This window comes from Hyla sarda, chromosome 1 (assembly GCF_029499605.1).
Source record: "Hyla sarda isolate aHylSar1 chromosome 1, aHylSar1.hap1, whole genome shotgun sequence".
NCBI classification, from domain to species: Eukaryota; Metazoa; Chordata; class Amphibia; order Anura; family Hylidae; genus Hyla; species Hyla sarda.
The window spans coordinates 33,935,339-33,956,479 of NC_079189.1; the positions used below are offsets into that span (position 1 = coordinate 33,935,339).

The following is a 21,141-nucleotide window of genomic DNA, read 5'->3' on the forward strand; positions in this document are numbered from 1 at the left end:
TATTAAAGGGGTACCCCCTCAATGTAAGTCTATGGGAGGGGGCGTGATGGCTGTCACCTCCCATAGACTTGCAGTGAGGGGGCAGGGTGTGACATCACAAGTGGCGGAGCGTGACATCCCAAGGGGGCGTGGCAACTCCCAGAGCCGACACCAGCGTTTGGAACTAAATGTTCTGAACGCTAGAGAGAGGAGTACCCCTTTAAAAAAAACTCACAGAGAATGTATACCAAGCCTACAATCTCAGTCAGTTTATTCCTGGTTGGAGGGGAACACTGACTTTAAAAGAAAGCTACCTGAATAATGTGACATGAGAGAGCTGATTTTTGTTTCACTTCATTACAAGCCTTCAGTGGTACAAAGGTCGCTGTTACACTGGGGCTGCCGACCGGTTGCTTCTTTTCAAGTGCCAAGATAACTCGCTCAACTGAGGTCACCCTTGGGGCATTGGATATACATGCCTCAGTCTCTCAGAGGGTCATGTCCTCTTCCAGCTTTGAGCACAACTCCCACCTGTATCGGTTTCCTCTCTCGTGGTCGCAGACCATTCAGTCATTTTCTACATGTTCTTAAGCTGGCATGTCTTGATCACTTTCAACCCTTCTGAACTTGGCCAGCTACTTCACAGCCTCCAAGTCTCTGACCACCAACCTTCCCAACTGGACTGATATGTATTTTAGCCTCTGTCCTCTTTCCAGACATTTTTCAGATAATATGTGCTTGTAAATCACACAGGGAAGCAGTCATGAAGCAGGAATGCCACCATGGCATCTACGGCAGGAAATCACCAATTGCCTTGTCACAATCAGTCCCCAATTGTTTCTATTTTACAAAGCCCGCTATCTTGTACTACGCATCTCAAAATATGTTGAGTGAAAAAGAAGGTAAGAGAGGACACATCCGTCTATGTACTTAGAGCTCTTTACCGCTTAGAGTCTTGAAACCGCTCCTGTTTCCTAGGAGAAGACAGATGAGATGAATTAAAATTGTCAGGTCATCAGCAGAGCTCTGTCCAAGACTCAATTACAATCTGCCTGCAATGTCTGAGCCGTCACTACTAGAGATGAGCAAATTTTTTAAAAGCTCGATTCCACCGATTCGCCGATTTTCCGAAAAAAAAAGGGTTGGTCCAAATTTATTTGTGGCTAATTTGTATTAAAAACAGCTATTTCTGGCCTAAAGAGAACCTCAGTAGGGGTGTAGAACACTTTGCCTTGCTGTAACACGCGGTAGGGTGTGTGCTGGGTTAGTGAAATAATACTGTTATTCAGTGTGACATGCAGATTAGAGGCATCACAATTAGAATCACTGTCACAGAGCGGCACAATGACAGAGCCTGGAGGTGGCATAAGTATGAGGCCAGGAGTTGGCGGCAGCATGAGGAGACCCTATAGTGGCTGAATGACACAGCTTGGAGGTGGCGGCAGCATGAGGGAACCATATAGTGGCTGAATGACACAGCGTGGAGTTCATTACAGCATGAGGAGACCATATAGTTGCAGAATGAGACAGCCTGGAGGTGGCATCAGCAGCATCAGGAGTCCTGAAAGTGACCCGGTAACATAGTGGGGCGGTGGGTGGCAATACCAGTACCTGGTGACGAAGGTGGGTGAAAAAAGGGGAACTTGGCATCAGATGTGTGGCATCAGGTGGGTGGCAGGATCAGAATAGTAGCTGAGGCAGGTAGGCAGAAGAAAACAATCTCTTTTGTAAAAGTGTTAGTGTGCACAAGTAAGTACTGGGCATATACATTACGTAAAACTTAACTTTAAATAATATTCTTAGGATAAAATATATGGAACCATTTTTTTTTTTTTTTTTAAATCAAACAAAAGGAAAGGCGTGCAAAAAACACCATGTGTCACCTATACCACCAAGTATTGATGTGATGCAAACACCTCTAAAAGGTAGAAGGGAACAACGTATGGTTCATTGTAATTGGTTAGGGTAAAAACTTCCCCTGTAAGACCCTACTATTGCACTATTAATTCCCTTCTTGGCAAGTGTTACTCGCCCTAAAAAGGGCGTCCCCACACAGGAACCTCTCCATATTTCCACCTTGAAACACTGATATTTCCCAGGGTTTTTAGGTGGAAATAGGGATTGGTTCCTGTGTGGGGCCACCCTTTTTAAGATCAGTAACACTTTCCTTGAAAAGGTGGAAGGGAACAACGTATTGTCTATTGTAGCAGGTGGGGGTAAAACATTTCCCTGTAAGGCCCTACTCTTGCCCAATTAATTGCCTTCTTGGCAAGTGTCATTCGTTCTAAAAAGGGTGGTCCCACACAAGAAACTCTCCCTATTTCCATGTAAAAACCATGGGAAATGGCAGTGTTTGTAGGGGATATAGGGAGAGGTTCCTGTGTGCGAGCACCCTTTTTAGAACAAGTAACACTTGCCAAGAAGGGAATTAATAATGCCAGAGTAGGGCCTTACAGGGGAAGTTTTTACTCCCACCGGTTAAAATGGACCATACGTTGTTCCCTCTCACCTTTTAGAGGTATTTGCATCACATCCATACTTGGTGGTGTAGGTGGCACATTATGTTTTTTGCACACCTTCCCTTTTGTTTGATTTCAAAATATTTTTGGGTACATATATTTTATCCTAAGAAAAGTTACGTTTTAACTAATGCATATGCTCAATAACTACTTGTGGTCTGATGCGGAGGAATATATGTAATTGGGGAGCAGCACCTTAAATATGTTTTGCACTTCCACTTTGTGAAGTGTTGGTGTGGCACCATAGTCAATCTACTCTGATGCATCAGGCATTGTTGGGTGGAAATCCTGGCTGATCCATCCCTGATTCATCTTCACAAAGGTCATTCTCTCCACATTTTTCGTGGACAGATGAGTTCTCCTTGGGGTTACTATTGCCCCCGCCGCACTAAGCACCCGCTCTTATGGCACACTACTGGCCGGGCAGGACAGCTTTTCCAGGGCAAACTCTGCTAGTTGCGTCCACAAATCAAGTTTGGCTGCCCAGAAGTTCAGCGGATCTTCAAGGTGTGTTGGCATGGTCATGTCAAGGTATGCCACCACCTGCTGGTTCAGGTCCTGCTCCAGGTCTACCTTCTGCTGATGAGTTGCTTCACTATGCGGGTGAAGAAAGCTACTCATCAGCGACTGTAGACTCAGGCTGCTGCTGATAAAGCTGATACTGCTCCTCCCACCCCTCCCCTCCCCAGCAGCCATGGCAGTAGAAGGTGAGCTCAGAGAGGTCAGACCTGCGAGAGGATGGACAATGGCGCAGATAGGCATTGGCCAACTGACTACGTAGGATGTCTCTGTTGTAGGTCAGTTTGTCCTCCCTCTCAGTGGGTGTAAAAAAATTCTCCATTTTGTGCCGGTAGCGAGGGTCCAATAAGGTGGAGAGCCAGAAATTTTCCTGCCGCCGAATGGTGACAATTCGGCAGTAACTACGCAAGCAAGTGAGCATGCATCGTGCTCCATCTCCACTGCATACTGCCACAGTATGTCTGGGTCCTCTGTCTTGCCTTCCTCATAACCCTCAGCTCCTTTGGCTGTTCCTGCTCCTCTTCTCCAATAAGATGACTAGAAAAACTACCCATCTCGCAAAACTTAAACTGTGCTCAACTTTGTCCCTCCTCCTCCTCCTCCAGTTCAGCCCCCACAGGACTCATCTGGCCGTGAGATGTAGGCGTTACGTCTACAGTGTCCTGACCAGCCATCGTTTCCAACACGTGTTCTCAGGCTTCCTTGTCGCAGGTCAGACAAGATGTTCTTCCCATTGTCGGTCCCCATGGTTCCCATTTCAAGTTTTCATGGAGTAAGCCATGATTCCATTTCTTGATGAATGACCTTTACCAGTTCCTCCCCTGTGTGACTTCGCCAAGGCAAACCACGTGAAGAAAATCGTGACACCGCCGTACCCTGCACACATAGTATGCTGGAGGGGCACTGAGACTTGTCCGTGCAGTGGAGGCTGAGGACACGGTGAAGGATGAGGAGGCGGAGTCACACACTGTCAGCGTGGAGGCGGAAGCGGCGTAACCTGTCCAAGTTGCTTTTGTGGCTGTGCAGGAACCACATTCACCCAGTTGGCCATAATGAACATGTATTGTCCCTGACTGTAGTTACAGCTCCACCTGCAACTTGGACAGGAGCACATTCAGCTTCTGTGCTGTTGGATGAAATGGGTGCATACTGTTGACTATTGAAAATGACTTTGCCGAAGGATTGCTGGCGGAATGACTGACTCGAAGTAGGAGGAGCAGGAGCATCTGGAGTGACAGAAGATGGGTATGACACACAGCTCCCTTCGGCTGAGGTGGTGGAGCCTTGGCTGGCTGGACCACCACATCGGAGCCACGGTTCTCCCAGGCCACTTTATGGTGATGCTGCATATATTGACGCAGGGCCGTGGTGCCAATATTGGGACCCTGGCCACGCTTCACTGTCTGCCGACACATCTTATATGTGGCCATGTTAACCTCCTCTGAATGATTGATGAAAAACTGCCACACCACTGAGAGGCTAATTTTCCCACCAACAGTCCACACTGATTGACTGCTACTGCAGTCGGCTCCAGTAACCCCTGTTCCACTACCTCTCGGGAAGGTAGGCTGACACGAAGCAGATGGTCTACAGCAGGCATGTTTGGCTCCAGACTTTCCACTTCTGCCATTATGCTGACTGCCAACCGTGCTACCACCTTGCTGGCTCAGTTGCTGCCTCACGGGCAACCTGCAACCCCCTTCTCCTGATGATGATGAAGCCCCTTCTGCACCAGCTCGCAAGTGCGATCGGCTTTATCATCATCGAGTTGTGTCTACACGTCACTGATGTCCTCCTCAGGTTCCACAACAGTGTCTGCTTTAGGAGCCTGAACACTCGCAACAACACCTCCCACGCCACTCTCCTCATCACTACTTGAATCAAATTTTTCCTGAAATTCGTAACCAACACATCAAATTGATTTGTGCTCCCAGAGTATTTGTGCTCCCAAAACTTTATTGGATACAACATTAAACGGGTTAATGGGAAAAACTATTAAAATCACACATGCATCAGGGATCCATGAAAATCTTAACCCTTCTTGTACTTATCAGCTGCTGTATACAACAGAGGAAATTGTTTTCTTTTTGAATTTCCTTTCTGTCTGACCACATTGCTTTCTGCTGACACCTCTGTCCCTTTTAGGAACTGTCCAGAGTAGGAGCAAATCTCCATGGCAAACCTTTACTGCTCTGGACAGTTCCTAAAATGGACAGAGGTGTCAGCAGAGAGCACTGTGGTCAGACAGAAAGGAAATTTAAAATGAAAAGAACTTCCTGTAGTATGCAGCGGCTGATAAGTACTGGAAGGGTTAAAAAGTAATAAAACAAATCTGTTTAACTTTCTGGCACCAGATGATTAAAAAAAAAAAAAAAAAAATGTTTTTCAGTGGAGTACCCGTTTAAGCAAATTGTCCTGAAAATTTTTCGGAACAGTTTGTCATTTCTGCTGTTGCTATAAAGCGGGTGCATACATTTTTCTTTACTGTATGTCTTACACATAACTCCAATGTCCAGTCCAGTGTTTCCCAACCAGGGTGCCTCCAGCTGTTGCAAAACTGCAACTACCAGCATGTCCGGACAGCCTTGGCCTTTGCAAAACTACAACTACCACAAATTCCGGACAGCCTTGGTCTTTGCAAAACTACAACTCCCAACATACCCATATAGCCCAAGACTGTTGTAACACAATCCGTGCCACAGCCAAAGAACACATTAAATTAATTTGTGCTCCCAAAGTATAATAACAATCATAAAATTTTATTGGATACAATATTAAACAGGTTAATGGGAAAAACAATTAAAATCACATACACATCAGGGATCCATGAAAAGTAAAAAGTGTCCCATTGCAGTACTTACCCTTGATAAGGTATACAACTAAAAAAGAAAGGTCAAGAAAGACACCGGAAATATTCAAAGTGCATAACATGCGAAGTGCAAAGAAAAAAAAACAGAATGAAAAAATATATAAATGTATGTGTCACGATGCCGGCTGGCAGGTAGTGGATCCTCTGTGCCAGAGAGGGATTGGCGTGGACCGTGCTAGTGGACCGGTTCTAAGCCACTACTGGTTTTCACCAGAGCCCGCCGCAAAGCGGGATGGTCTTGCTGCGGCGGTAGTGACCAGGTCGTATCCACTAGCAACGGCTCACCTCTCTGGCTGCTGAAGATAGGCGCGGTACAAGGGAGTAGGCAAAAGCAAGGTCGGACGTAGCAGAAGGTCGGGGCAGGCAGCAAGGATCGTAGTCAGGGGCAACGGCAGAAGGTCTGGAAACACAGGCAAGGAACACACAAGGAACGCTTTCACTGGCACTAAGGCAACAAGATCCGGCAAGGGAGTGCAGGGGAAGTGAGGTGATATAGGGAAGTGCACAGGTGAACACACTAATTGGAACCACTGCGCCAATCAGCGGCGCAGTGGCCCTTTAAATCGCAGAGACCCGGCGCGCGCGCGCCCTAGGGAGCGGGGCCGCGCGCGCCGGGACAGAACAGACGGAGAGCGAGTCAGGTAGGGGAGCCGGGGTGCGCATCGCGAGCGGGCGCTACCCGCATCGCGAATCGCATCCCGGCTGGCAGCGGAATCGCAGCGCCCCGGGTCAGAGGACGTGACCGGGGCGCTGCCGCGGGGAGAGTGAAGCGAGCGCTCCGGGGAGGAGCGGGGACCCGGAGCGCTCGGCGTAACAGTACCCCCCCCCTTGGGTCTCCCCCTCTTCTTAGAGCCTGAGAACCTGAGGAGCAGACTTTTGTCTAGGATGTTGTCCTCAGGTTCCCAGGATCTCTCTTCAGGACCACAACCCTCCCAGTCCACTAAAAAAAAATTTTTCCCTCTGACCTTTTTGGCAGCTAAAATTTCTTTGACCGAGAAGATGTCCGAGGAGCCGGAAACAGGAGTGGGAGGAACAGATTTGGGAGAAAAACGGTTGAGGATGAGTGGTTTGAGAAGAGAGACGTGAAAGGCATTAGGGATACGAAGAGAGGGAGGAAGAAGAAGTTTATAAGAGACAGGATTAATTTGACACAAAATTTTGAAAGGACCAAGATAGCGTGGTCCCAACTTGTAGCTAGGGACACGGAAGCGGACATATTTAGCGGAGAGCCATACCTTGTCTCCAGGGGAAAAAACGGGGGGAGCTCTTCTTTTCTTATCCGCGAACTTCTTCATGCGTGATGAAGCCTGTAAGAGAGAATTTTGGGTCTCTCTCCATATGATGGAAAGGTCACGAGAAATTTCATCCACAGCGGGCAGACCAGAGGGCAAGGGAGTAGGGAGGGGGGGAAGAGGGTGACGGCCGTACACCACGAAAAATGGGGATTTGGAGGAAGACTCAGAGACCCTGAAGTTATACGAGAATTCGGCCCATGGGAGGAGATCTGCCCAGTCATCCTGGCGGGAGGAAACAAAATGTCGCAAATAATCACCCAAGATCTGGTTAATCCTTTCTACTTGTCCATTGGACTGGGGATGATATGCAGAAGAAAAATTTAATTTAATCTTGAGTTGTTTACAGAGAGCCCTCCAGAATTTAGACACGAATTGGACGCCTCTATCCGAGACAATCTGCGTAGGCAACCCGTGAAGACGAAAAATGTGTACAAAAAATTGTTTAGCCAACTGAGGCGCAGAAGGAAGACCAGGAAGAGGGATGAAATGTGCCATTTTGGAGAATCGATCAACGACCACCCAAATAACAGTGTTGCCACGGGAAGGGGGTAAATCAGTAATAAAATCCATACCAATCAGAGACCAAGGCTGTTCGGGGACAGGCAGAGGATGAAGAAAACCAGCGGGCTTCTGGCGAGGAGTCTTATCCCGGGCACAGATAGTGCAGGCTCGCACAAAGTCCACAACATCCGTCTCCAGAGTCGGCCACCAATAGAAGCGGGAGATGAGTTGCACAGATTTCTTGATACCCGCATGACCTGCAAGATGGGAGGAGTGACCCCATTTGAGGATTCCGAGGCGTTGGCGAGGAGAAACAAAGGTCTTTCCTGGAGGAGTCTGCCTGATGGAGGCAGGAGAAGTGGAGATCAGGCAGTCAGGTGGAATGATGTGTTGCGGAGAGAGTTCAACTTCTGAGGCATCCGAGGAACGAGAGAGAGCATCGGCCCTAATGTTCTTATCGGCAGGACGAAAGTGAATCTCAAAATTAAATCGGGCAAAGAACAGAGACCACCGGGCCTGGCGAGGATTCAGCCGTTGGGCAGACTGGAGGTAGGAGAGGTTCTTGTGGTCGGTGTAGATAATAACAGGAGAACTTGATCCCTCCAGCAGATGCCTCCATTCCTCAAGTGCTAATTTAATGGCTAGAAGCTCTCGATCCCCGATGGAGTAGTTCCTCTCCGCTGGAGAGAAGGTCCTAGAGAAAAAACCACAAGTGACAGCATGCCCGGAAGAATTTTTTTGTAGAAGAACAGCTCCAGCTCCCACTGAGGAGGCATCAACCTCCAATAGGAAGGGTTTGGAAGGGTCAGGTCTGGAGAGGACGGGAGCCGAAGAAAAGGCAGACTTGAGTCGTTTAAAGGCGTCTTCTGCTTGAGGAGGCCAGGACTTGGGATCAGCATTTTTTTTGGTTAAAGCCACGATAGGAGCCACAATGGTAGAAAAATGTGGAATAAATTGCCTGTAATAATTGGCGAACCCCAAAAAGCGTTGGATAGCACGGAGTCCGGAGGGGCGTGGCCAATCTAAGACGGCAGAGAGTTTGTCTGGATCCATCTGTAGTCCCTGGCCAGAGACCAAATATCCTAGAAAAGGAAGAGATTGGCATTCAAACAGACATTTCTCAATTTTGGCATAGAGTTGGTTGTCACGAAGTCTCTGAAGAACCATACGGACATGCTGGCGGTGTTCTTCTAGATTGGCAGAAAAAATTAGGATATCGTCCAGATATACAACAACACAGGAGTATAACAGATCACGAAAAATTTCATTGACAAAGTCTTGGAAGACGGCAGGGGCGTTGCACAGTCCAAAGGGCATGACCAGATACTCAAAGTGTCCATCTCTGGTGTTAAATGCCGTTTTCCACTCGTCCCCCTCTCTGATGCGGATGAGATTATAGGCGCCTCTTAAGTCCAATTTAGTGAAGATGTGGGCACCTTGGAGGCGATCAAAGAGTTCAGAGATGAGGGGTAAGGGGTAGCGGTTCTTAACCGTGATTTTATTAAGACCGCGGTAGTCAATGCAAGGACGTAGGGAGCCATCTTTTTTGGACACAAAGAAAAATCCGGCTCCGGCAGGAGAGGAGGATTTACGGATAAAGCCCTTTTTTAGATTCTCCTGGACGTATTCGGACATGGCAAGAGTCTCTGGGGCAGAGAGAGGATAAATTCTGCCCCGGGGTGGAGTAGTGCCCGGGAGGAGGTCGATAGGGCAATCATAAGGCCTGTGAGGAGGTAGAGTCTCAGCTTGTTTTTTGCAGAAAACATCCGCGAAGTCCATATAGGCCTTAGGGAGACCGGTTACTGGAGGAACCACAGAGTTACGGCAAGGGTTACTGGGAACCGGTTTTAGACAGTTCTTGGAACAAGAGGACCCCCAACTCTTGATCTCCCCAGTGGACCAATCCAGGGTAGGGGAATGAAGTTGAAGCCAGGGAAGTCCAAGGAGAATTTCCGAGGTGCAATTGGGGAGGACCAAAAGTTCAATCCTCTCATGATGAGATCCGATGCTCATAAGAAGGGGCTCCGTGCGGAAACGTATGGTACAGTCCAATCTTTCATTATTTACACAATTGATGTAGAGGGGTCTGGCGAGACTGGTCACCGGGATGTTGAACCTGTTGACGAGAGAGGCCAAAATAAAATTTCCTGCAGATCCAGAGTCCAAGAAGGCCACTGTAGAGAAGGAGAAGGCAGAGGCAGACATCCGCACAGGCACAGTAAGACGTGGAGAAGCAGAGTAGACATCAAGGACTGTCTCACCTTTGTGCGGAGTCAGCGTACGTCTTTCCAGGCGGGGAGGACGGATAGGACAATCTCTCAGGAAGTGTTCGGTACTAGCACAGTACAGGCAGAGGTTCTCCATACGGCGTCGTGTCCTCTCTTGAGGTGTCAGGCGAGACCGGTCGACCTGCATAGCCTCCACGGCGGGAGGCACAGGAACAGATTGCAGGGGACCAGAGGAGAGAGGAGCCGAGGAGAAGAAACGCCTCGTGCGAACAGAGTCCATATCTTGGCGGAGTTCCTGACGCCTTTCGGAAAAACGCATGTCAATGCGAGTGGCTAGGTGAATAAGTTCATGTAGATTAGCAGGAATTTCTCGTGCGGCCAGAACATCTTTAATGTTGCTGGATAGGCCTTTTTTGAAGGTCGCGCAGAGGGCCTCATTATTCCAGGACAATTCTGAAGCAAGAGTACGGAATTGTACGGCATACTCGCCAACGGAAGAATTACCCTGGACCAGGTTCAACAGGGCAGTCTCAGCAGAAGAGGCTCGGGCAGGTTCCTCAAAGACACTTCGGATTTCCGAGAAGAAGGAGTGTACAGAGGCAGTGACGGGGTCATTGCGGTCCCAGAGCGGTGTGGCCCATGACAGGGCTTTTCCGGACAGAAGGCTGACTACGAAAGCCACCTTAGACCTTTCAGTGGGAAACAGGTCCGACATCATCTCCAGATGCAGGGAACATTGGGAAAGAAAGCCACGGCAAAACTTAGAGTCCCCATCAAATTTATCCGGCAAGGATAAGCGTATCCCAGGAGCGGCCACTCGCTGCGGAGGAGGTGCAGGAGCTGGCGGAGGAGATGACTGCTGAAGCTGTGGTAGTAACTGTTGTAGCATAACGGTCAGTTGAGACAGCTGTTGGCCTTGTTGCGCTATCTGTTGTGACTGCTGGGCGACCACCGTGGTGAGGTCAGCGACAACTGGCAGAGGAACTTCAGCGGGATCCATGGCCGGATCTACTGTCACGATGCCGGCTGGCAGGTAGTGGATCCTCTGTGCCAGAGAGGGATTGGCGTGGACCGTGCTAGTGGACCGGTTCTAAGCCACTACTGGTTTTCACCAGAGCCCGCCGCAAAGCGGGATGGTCTTGCTGCGGCGGTAGTGACCAGGTCGTATCCACTAGCAACGGCTCACCTCTCTGGCTGCTGAAGATAGGCGCGGTACAAGGGAGTAGGCAAAAGCAAGGTCGGACGTAGCAGAAGGTCGGGGCAGGCAGCAAGGATCGTAGTCAGGGGCAACGGCAGAAGGTCTGGAAACACAGGCAAGGAACACACAAGGAACGCTTTCACTGGCACTAAGGCAACAAGATCCGGCAAGGGAGTGCAGGGGAAGTGAGGTGATATAGGGAAGTGCACAGGTGAACACACTAATTGGAACCACTGCGCCAATCAGCGGCGCAGTGGCCCTTTAAATCGCAGAGACCCGGCGCGCGCGCGCCCTAGGGAGCGGGGCCGCGCGCGCCGGGACAGAACAGACGGAGAGCGAGTCAGGTAGGGGAGCCGGGGTGCGCATCGCGAGCGGGCGCTACCCGCATCGCGAATCGCATCCCGGCTGGCAGCGGAATCGCAGCGCCCCGGGTCAGAGGACGTGACCGGGGCGCTGCCGCGGGGAGAGTGAAGCGAGCGCTCCGGGGAGGAGCGGGGACCCGGAGCGCTCGGCGTAACAGTATGCATAAAGCTTCCGTGACACAGTTTTTTTCTCAATGTTTTTTTGGTTTGTAAAATTTTTTATGTCCTATAGATATGTCAATGGAAATATGTAAAATAAAGAAATAGCAAAAAATTAAATTAAAAAAAAAGGTAATTATTGGTAATGCTAAACTTTTGGCTGCAGCATGTTTTTTTTATTTTTTTTATTTTTTATTGTGCATGGAAAAAGGCAGCAAAAAATGTAAAGCCTACTGTAATTTTTTTAAACCACTATCGGCACCGTTATGAATTTGTTTCCAAGATCAGATCTCGAAGATTGAGCTGGAATATGTAGTGGATTGAAGTAGGATGAATGTATTATTCATAACATTTCTTGACATAAAAATGCATACTTGCCAACATTTTAAGTGCTCATTATTGTGATACTTTGGCCCAGGTTTCCACACAGGTTTCTTACTGACATTTTATGAAAAACTGCCACTGCAGTTCTTGAGCCAAAGTCAGAAGTGGATCCATAATGAAGGAGAAGTATAAGACCAGAGCAGGAGCAAATCCCCATAGGAAACCAATCCTGATCTGGACAGTTCCCAACATGGACAGAGGTGTCAGCAGAGAGCACTGTGGTCAGACAGAAAAGAAATTCAAAAAGAAAAGAACTTCCTTTGTAGTATACTGTACAGCAGCTGATAAGTTTAAAATTTACAAATCTGTTTAACTTTCTGGCATCAGTTGATTTAAAAGAAAAACAGTTTTTCGATCGGAGTAATAGCAAAAGTTTGTATGCTAAGAGAAACTGAGTATAGTGACCCCGACCTACGATGGCCCCAATATATGGTAATTTCAACATGTGATGGCCTCTTAGAGGCCATCGCATGTTGAAGGCAGCATCAACATATGATGCTTTTGTATGTCGGGGTTATTGCATAAACGGCTATCCGGCAGTGAAGACTTCTTCAGCTGCCACCAGATAGCCGTTTAAGGTGCCCTGTGTGGTCCGGTGATGGTCACTCACCTGTCCCCGGCCCTCCGGACCATCCTCTTCAGGATCCCTTGCATCGCCGTCGCTCTCCTTCATCGTCATCACGTCACCGTGCACGCCGTTCCGTCATCCAATAGGAGCGGCGTGCGCAGCGACGGGATGACTGCGATGAAGAGCGATGATCCTAGGCAGCAGAGACGGTCCGGAGAGGCGCTGACACCCTGGGGACAGGGCGACAGTGATGGAGGGCGACATCCAGGGCAGCGATGACGGTCTGGAGCGGCGGGGACAGGTGAGTATAACTTCCTATACTTTACATTGCACGGATCCCTCAACATACGATGGTTTCAACTAACCATGGTTCATTTGGAACGAATTACCATCGTATGTTGAGGAATCACTGTATAATTAGGACAATTATTGTGGCTCTGTTAGGTGGTATCTTTTGGCACAATATTAAATTGCTCTTTGTCATTTAATGGAGGTTTTATGTTACCACAATGTATAATTATCTTGGCTTGTATTGAAGTAGTATAACTATTGAAAAAAATGTCCTTTAAAACATAAAATGTATTAGCTACTTAATAAAAACTTATTCAAACAACAGTATTCTGTACAAATGGTGTCTAGAACAAACCACCAGTTTTAGCAACCAGAGCTAGGAGGGGTTATTGTTTAAAATACAGATAAACCTTTTGGATTCCCCAACATAGTACAGGACTTTTGGAGCTCAGGAATGGTGAGTTTACGCTCACAGGTAAGTGTCTCAGATATCGGTAGACAGTTCCTCATAGGTCCACATATGTGGTTTCACTTGGTCTGCTAGAGGAATAATTAAGACCTCTAATTCTGATCCCTACAGAATACTTAAAACCCTAAAAATGACAACCCCATATTCTTTTTCCTGTCAAAACATCCTAGTTAGCCTTATATTAAATGACATCAGCAAAAACAAGCTGATTTCAAGCTACTACAAAAAAAAAAATAAAAATCAGTGCCGATCCCAGACATGTATTTTCACCAATGTACAATTCGGCTTCCGCAGAGGGAATGGCAGTATCTCAGAGCTAGTATAGGTGTATAACTGTTATGATTCGGCAGGCTGGAGGTGGATCCTCTGTGTCAGCGAGGGATTGGCGTGGACCGTGTCGGTGGACCGGTTCTAGGGTTGCTACTGGTTTTCACCAGAGCCCGCTGCAAAGCAGGATGGTCCTGCTGCGGCGGTAGCAACCAGGTCGTATCCACCGGCAACGGCTCAACCTCGCTGACTGCTGAGAAGGCGTGGGACAGAAGGACTAGACAGAGGCAAGGTCAGACGTAGCAGAAGGTCGGGGCAGGCGGCAAGGTTCGTAGTCAATGAGGATAGCAGAAGATCTGGAACACAGGCTTTGGACAACACTAATGCTTTCTCTGGCACAAGGCAACAAGATCCGGCAAGGAAGTGCAGGGGAAGTGAGGTTATATGGACAGGGAGCAGGTGGAAGCTAATTGGACTGATTGGGCAAGGCACCAATAACTGGTGCACTGGCCCTTTAAATCTTAGAGAGCTGGCGCGCACGAGCCCTAGAGAGCGGAGCCGCGCGCGCCAGAACGTGACAGCCGGGGACCGGGGCGAGTAAGTGGCTTGGGATGCGATTCGCGAGCGGGCGCGTCCCGCTATGCGAATCGCATCCCCATCGTGAATGTCAGTGCAGCGCTCCCGGTCAGCGGGTCTGACCGGGGCGCTGCAGAGAGGAGAACACCACGAGTGCTTCGGGGAGGAGCAGGGACCCGGAGCGCTCTGCGTAACAATAACATTGTAGTCCACACCAGGTTACATACCTACTGTATACTAGGTCTAAGCTACAGCCATTCCCTGATTTTTTTTGTATCTTGATATCAGCTTATTTGTGCTGATTTCATTTACTAAAGGGCTAAATAGGCTATTTTATTAGGGATAAGGACATGGGGTCATCATTGTCAAAGGGTTACTCTCCTGGAAAGCATTTTTTTTTAATCAACTGGTGCCAGAAAGTTAAACAGATTTGCAAATTACTTCTATGAAAAAAATCTTAATCCTTCTAGTACTTATCAGCTGCTGTTATGATCCATAGGAAGTTATTTTCTTTTTGAATTTCCTTTCTGGCGGACAACAGTGCTCTCTGCTGACACCTCTGTCCATTTTAGGAACTGTCCGGAGCAGGAGAGGTATTCTCTGAGGATTTTCTCCTACTCTGGACAGTTCCTAAAATGGACAGAGGTGTCAGCAGAGAGCACTGTGGTCAGACAGAAAGGAAATTCAAAAAGAAAATAAATTCCTGTGAATCATAACAGCAGCTGATAAATACTGGAAGGATTGAGATTTTTTTTAATAGAAGTAATTTGCAAATCTGTTTAACTTTCTGGCACCAGTTGATTTAAACAAAAATGTTTTCCAGTGGAGTACCCCTTTAAGGTGAGTGCCTCATAGAGGGAGCAGAATTAGGGGCAGAGCTTGGTGACATCACCATTTTTTTCTCTAACTATTATTCCTCTAGCGGACCAAGTCAAACCACATGTGGACCTATGAGGGACTGTCTACCGAGATCTGAGACACTGTACTAGTATCCACAAGAATCCTGATTCTCAGGTATATACCTGTAACCATGTACTCCCCATTCCCGAGTTCCAGAAGTCCTCTACTTGGGTTGTGAGTCTCCAAAACTTTATCTGTACATTATCCCATAACTAGTGTTGAGCGGCATAGGCCATATTCGAATTCGCGAATATCCGCGAATATATGGACGAATATTCATCATATATTCGCGAATATTCGCATATTCGCGATTTATTTTCGCATATGCGAAAAATTAACATATGCGAACATTTACATATGCGAACATTTGCATATACAATGACATAAGTGAAAATTTGCATATGCGAACATTCGCACACCGGTCTCACACAGTAGTATTAGAGCCTTCTTTACACCACACAAGCTGGAAGCAGAGAGGGATGATCACTGTGATGTGTACTGTGAGAAAAAAAAAAAAAAGTAAAAATAAAAATAAAAATACGAATATTCGTAATTACGAATATATAGTGCTATATTCGCGAATATTCGCGAATTCGCGAATATGCGATATTCGCGAATAAAATTCGCATTGCGAATATTCGCGAGCAACACTACCCATAACCCCTGCTAGCTCTGGTTGCTAAAAATTTTGGGTTGCTCTACACACTATTTGCATGGATTACTATTGTTTGAATAATTTTTTTTTAAATAGTAGTACAGTCATTTTTATAATGTCTTGATTATTTTGGTACTGAGGTTTTTGTATTGGGGTAACATTCAAGTATTACATAGCAGTCTTTTTTAGTGGCGTCCCTAGACTGATTTGTCGAGACCTGACTTTGGCGATGTGGAGGCCATATTTGAATTGAACAGTCCTATTGATTTAGTGCTGTAAATTAGGGCTGTGTCTATACAGGAGTCTGACCTATACTGACCATCCATGAACCACAGTAAAAACATGTTGATTTCTAAATGGGCTTTGTATAGGTATACAGCCCCCCCCACCAAGCTCCGATCCCCCCTGGAGCGCACTTATGCAGCCACAGTTAATTGGATTGACATTTATGGGGCACATCTGTTTCCTCATCAAATATCAAGGATTTGCATAGTGGGAAATATAAAAATGTCAGCGCTGGTTAAGTAATGGTGCGGGTCTCGTGCTCGCTGGGAACATTTTATAAGGCTCCTTTTTGGGTTTAGTGTGTTTTGCTGTTTATCGAAAAAGACTTGTTGTGACATTTTCAAACGCCTTTAAGGAGATCGGAGACGTTCCTAGAAGATTAGGTTTTGCCTTTTTTCTTTATGTTCTTATTAGTTGTTTGTTCATAAGGAATAGATGGGATTTACACTTCAATTTACTGTACTTTTCGTGGTCTCCGGGTATTTTGGTTATAAGTTTGCTGTCTTCTATTGTTGGAACTGTAGTTGAATCCTACCCTTAGTCTTCTAAAACTCTTTAAGGGTACATTCCCACACGGCGTATTTGCTGCGTATTTGCTGCTGCGTACTTTATTTTCTCTGTTGAAGTCAATGGGTAGGAAAATACGCAGCGCCAAATACGCAGCAAATACGCAGCAAAATACGCCGTGTGGGAACGTACCCTTATAGCTGACTCTATGGTGTTAACTGTGTATGAATAGTGTCATTTTTATATGAGACCTACCGTATTTTTCGCCCTATAGGACGCACCGGTGTATAAGACGCACCCAATTTATAGGTGCAAAATCTAAAAAAATAAAGATTTTGAACCCAATAGTGGTCTTCAACCTGCGGACCTCCAGATGTTGCAAAACTACAACTCCCAGCATGCCCGGACAGCCGTTGGCTGTCCAGGCATGCTGGGAGTTGTAGTTTTGCAACATCTGGAGGTCCGCAGATTGAAGACCACTGCATAGGAGGTAATACTCACGTGTCCACGCCGCTCCGGACCCGTCACCGCTGCCCTGGATGTCGCTCCATCGCTGTCGCCGTGTCCCCGTCGCTCCGGAATGTCTCTGCTGCCGGCCGGGTATCCTTGCTCTCCGTCGCCGCCATCATGTCGTTACGCACGCCGACGCACGTACGCGACGACGTGATGACGAGGAAGGAGAGCGCCGGCCATACAGGGGATCCCTGAACGGAGAAGACACTGAGGAGGCAGGTAAGGTCCCTCCCGGTGTCCTGTAAGCACTAACCCGGCTATTTAGTCAGGCTGTTCGGGACCGCCGTGGTGAAATCGCGGCGGTCCCGAACAGCCCGACTGAACAGCCGGGTTAGTGTCACTTTCCCTTCAGCTTTGATCGCCGCGTCTGAAGGGTTAATACAGGGCATCACCGCGATCGGTGATGTCCTGTATCAGTCGCGGGTCCCGGCCGTTGATGGCCGCAGGGACCGCCGCGATAGGGGTGTATTCACCGTATAAGACGCACCGACTTTTTCCCCCCAGTTTTGGGGAAGAAAAAGTGCGTCTTATACGGCGAAAAATACGGTATATGAAATCTATGGTTTTTACTCTTCTTGGAGCTTTTTCCCTTTACGTCATCTGTATACTTTAAGGTGCCTAGTGACCCCTTTCTAATAAGGTGGCAGCCATTTGAATCCATAGTTCCATTAGACTGGAACCTGAAAATATAACATTTGCTCATGCCAGCCTTCTTCTTCCCAGACTAAAATACAAAAGACAAAAGCGCTCCCTCGTGCATAATAATTAAGCATAATAATTAAAAATGGGTGAGCCAAGGGTTAACTCACCTAAAATGGTTGTGCAAATTCTGGCACAACACGTATATGCACTTGGTCATTTAAGGCTGCTGCACATTCCTCCCCACACTCCCCTGAATAATAGATTCCAATACCACTCCAAACTCCATGGAGGATAACAAGTGCTGCCAGTAAGGTGATCCAGGGGTGATGATAAAAACTTATTTTATTAAAACATGCCTCAAGAAGGAACCGGTCCGGATTTCGTAACGTGTAGAATTTTTTAATAAAATAAGTTTTTATCATCACCCCTGGATCACCTTACTGGCAGCGCCTTTTATTCTCCGTGGAGTTTGGAGCGGTATTGGATTCTTCTTCCCAGAGACAATCTAGGCTGAGCTATCCAAGTGTAAGAAGGTAGGTAGCGGCCTAGCTCCTTCCCTAGAAATGGATACAGTCCTAGAAGAGTCTCCTAGGACTTTATCCACATTTTCCAGCCCACCGGAGCATCTGAAAGCTGAACTAATTTATGCAGGATATAGTCATCAACTGCCGAGCCGAGAATTTTGTGACGAATCGAATCACTGTAACTTCGCTCATCTCTAATTACTGCCAAAGACTGTAATTGAGTCTTCCTATTTTAAAGGAGTAGTCCAGTGGTGACCCAGTGGTGAACAACTTATCCCCTATCCTCAGGATAGGGGATAAGTTTGAGATCGAGGGGGTCCCGGTAACCTGCGGGAAGGGGGCGTGTCGACCTCCGCACGCCTTTTCAATACAACTCTATGGCAGAGCCTAAGCGCTGCCTTCGGCAATCTCCGGCTCTGCCATAGAGATGTATTGAGGGGGCGTGTCAGCCGCCGCTTCGTGCGGAGGTCGACACCCGCTATCTGGCCGGAGAGCCGGGGCCCCCGTACAGGAGATCGCAGGGGGCCCAAGCGGTCGGACCCCCCGCAATCTCAAACTTATCCCCTATCCTTAGGATAGAGGATACGTTTTTCACCACTGGACCACCCCTTTAACCAACTTAAGAGAAACTGTGTAATCATTTTAACCTTGTGACAGGCATTTCCATCTGCCCTCTGCCATTCCACCATGCCTGGCACCTTATCAGGGTGTGGCCCGAGCAAATTCATTTTACTTCAGAAGTGCGGCACCAGTAGTTGCTGGATCAACCAAAAAAGCAAGGGAAAGCCTGCAAGATCCCTTAAACCTGCTTGACTGTGACAGGCTCTGCCCGTGCAAGATTCAGCCAGTCTGAAGGTTCTCCTTGATGGTGTTGTCTCTGTGTGTGGTACCGACTGCACTATGTAAGCTGCAAAAATAAATAAATAAGGTGGTACATTAACACCTTTGACCCTACACCTTATCTGGGGATTGATATTCTTCTCCAAATCATATATTATGGAGAATGGTTGGTGGCTTGCTGTCTTCTACAAGGAACAAGACTTCGGTCTCAATGAGGAAATTAGTCAAAACCTGTCCAGAGGAAAAGTTGCCCAGTTGCCCATAGCAACCAATCAGATCACTTCTTTCATTTTTAACAAGGCCTCTGCAAAATGAAAGAAGTGATCTGATCGGTTGCTATGGGCAACTGGGCAACTTTTCCTTTGCACAGGTTTTGATGTATCTCCCCCCCCCCCCCCCCATGAGTCCATGGCATTCCACAGTGTTTGCATCAGCCATATACAAGGGCAAAGTCAGTTAACAGAGGCTGAAGAAATCAATGAGTAATACCCTTTAAAGCCCAACTTTGAGCCTAAATGTTTATGCAATGTATTGTGTGTACTGTGTGTCCCTAAAGTACATAATAAAGTACATAATAGCATAATAGTCTCTATGTCGCACAACAAATGTAAAAAAATAAAAATATAAAAAAAGATACAAAAATATAAACCCAAGAAAACTAATAGCAAAAAAATAAATGAAGCTATTTTAAGCCTTTATTTTTTTTATTTTGCTCATGGCAACCAATCAGATTTCTTCTTTCATTTTTAACAAGGCCTCTGCAAATTAAAAAAGCGATCTGATTGGTTGCTATGGGCAACTGGGCAACTTTTCCTCTGCACAGGTATTGATAGATTTCCCCCAGTATGTGCACATATCCTTAGGGTGCGTTCACACACTATTACTAGCAGTGGGTTACCCACTGCAGGAATCCCGCTGCGAGTTACGCTACCATTGATTTAAATGGGTCCACAGACAGTCCGCAATAGTGTCAGAAACCAGGTGCAGCGAGAAACCCATTGCTAGTTACTAGCATGTGAACGCACCCTACGGGTGCGTTCACACAGGGGTATTCGTCAGCGGATCCGCAGCTGCGGATCGGCTGACAAAGGCCCCTAAAGTGCTGCCCTCTTTGTGCCTGCTAATAGCGGCAATCCGCCGCTACCAGCAGACACACAGTGAAGTGCGAGTCGCAGTGTATCCGCACATCCCGGCCGCTCCCCCGGCTCCCTGAGCTACACAGAGAGCGGCCGCGATGTGTGCGAGTACACTGCAGGGTTACTCGCACATCGCAGTGTGTCTGCTGCTGGTAGCGGCGGATTGCCGCTATTAGCAGGTACAAAGAGGGCAGCACTTTAGGGGCCTTTGTCAGCGGATCCGCAACTGCGGATCCGCTGACAAATACGCCCGTGTGAACGCAGCCTTAGGCTGGGTTCACAAGTAGTATTTTGGTCAGGATCTGGTCAGGGTTTGGTTAGTATTTTTAGCCAAAACCAGAAGTGGAACCAACACAGGAAAAAAAAAAAAAAAGCTAAAATAAAAAGATTTATCAAAACCTGTGCAAAGAAGAAGTTGCCCAGTTGCCCAAAGAAACAGATCAGATTGTTTCTTTCAGTTTGCAGAGGCCTTGTTAACCCCTTAACCCCTTAAGGACCAGGCCATTTTTTGCACATCTGACCACTGTCACTTTAAACATTAATAACTCTGGAATGCTTTTAGTTATCATTCTGATTCCGAGAATGTTTTTTCGTGACATATTCTATTTTAACATAGTGGTAACATTTTGTGGTAACTTGCATCCTTTCTTGGTGAAAAATCCTAAAATTTGATGACAAATTAGAAAATTTTGCATTTTTCTAACTTTGAAGCGCTCTGCTTGTAAAGAAAATGGATATTCACAATATTTTTTTTTTATTCACATATACAATATGTCTACTTTTTGTTTGCATCATAAAATTGACAAGTTTTTACTTTTGGAAGACACCAGAGGGCTTCAAAGTTCAGCAGCAAATTTCCAATTTTTCACAAAATTTCCAAACTCACAATTTTTCAGGGACCAGTTCAGGTTTGAAGTGGATTTGAAGGGTCTTCTTATTAGAAATACCCCACAAA

At 47.1% G+C, this 21,141-nt stretch overlaps 1 protein-coding gene and 1 long non-coding RNA gene across 5 annotated transcripts in view; one reads left to right on the plus strand and one right to left on the minus strand.

Moving 5' to 3' along the window:
* Window positions 1-19,267, minus strand: part of LOC130334277 (uncharacterized) — a 48,929-nt gene extending 29,662 nt beyond the window's left edge. The window contains exon 1 of the long non-coding RNA XR_008876156.1: window positions 19,168-19,267. This is a non-coding gene — a long non-coding RNA (uncharacterized LOC130334277). The remainder of the gene's footprint in view (window positions 1-19,167) is intronic.
* CTNNA2 (catenin alpha 2) overlaps window positions 1-21,141 on the plus strand; it is a 2,092,931-nt gene that overhangs the window by 383,593 nt on the left and 1,688,197 nt on the right. The gene's annotated exons all lie outside the window — the stretch shown is intronic.